The 701-nt window shown below is 41.5% G+C and overlaps 1 non-coding gene across 1 annotated transcript; it reads right to left on the bottom strand.

Moving 5' to 3' along the window:
• Positions 1–306: 306 nt before the first annotated feature.
• Positions 307–412, bottom strand: LOC124897423. The gene has a single exon (XR_007054143.1). It is a non-coding gene; the product is annotated as a small nucleolar RNA R71 (small nucleolar RNA).
• Positions 413–701: the final 289 nt, after the last annotated feature.

Genomic DNA, 701 nt, shown 5'->3' with positions numbered 1-701 from the left:
ACCTACTCATGGGAACAATGTCTTTCATGTCACAAGCGTCATGTTGCATATATTGCAAATGAAGGGTCTTTTTAAGGGGCAAGCTTATGAGGACCCCAACCTTCATTTGAAGAGTTTTGTAGAAATGTGTGCACCATTTGATAGCACACATAACCCAAGAGTTGATCTGTCTATGCCTTTTCCCGTTCTCTCTAACGGGTAAGACGGTATTGTGGCTCCGTTCTCTTTTGACCGATTCTATCACTTCTTGGGATGAACTCACCACGACCTTCCTTGACCGGTATTTCCCACCATCCAAAATGCTCCAACTGAGAGATTAGATAATCAACTTTAGGCAATTGAATGGAGAACCCTTGTATAAAGTATGGGAAAGATTCAATGGAAAACTATCACAATGTCCAAACCACGAGGTCCCGGAGAAGATGCTTCTCCAAATTTTCTACTGAGCCCTTGATCCACTCAAGAAAACCATGGTGGACAATGCGGCGGGAGACTCCCTTGTTAAGTTACATTATCATGTGGAGATAAATTTACTTGAGGAGGTTACTAAGAAAAAACGAAGGTGGCATACCCAAGATGCCGAGGTTCCTAAGATTTCTCCCTCTACATCTTTGGTTGACAAGGAACAAAGAAAATGAAATGAATAAAGAGAGGAGAATACGGCTAAGATGATGAAATTAGAGCTTTTGACAAAACATGTG

This window comes from Capsicum annuum, chromosome 3 (assembly GCF_002878395.1).
Source record: "Capsicum annuum cultivar UCD-10X-F1 chromosome 3, UCD10Xv1.1, whole genome shotgun sequence".
Taxonomy (NCBI): domain Eukaryota; kingdom Viridiplantae; phylum Streptophyta; class Magnoliopsida; order Solanales; family Solanaceae; genus Capsicum; species Capsicum annuum.
This window is presented reverse-complemented; position numbering and strand designations above follow the sequence as displayed.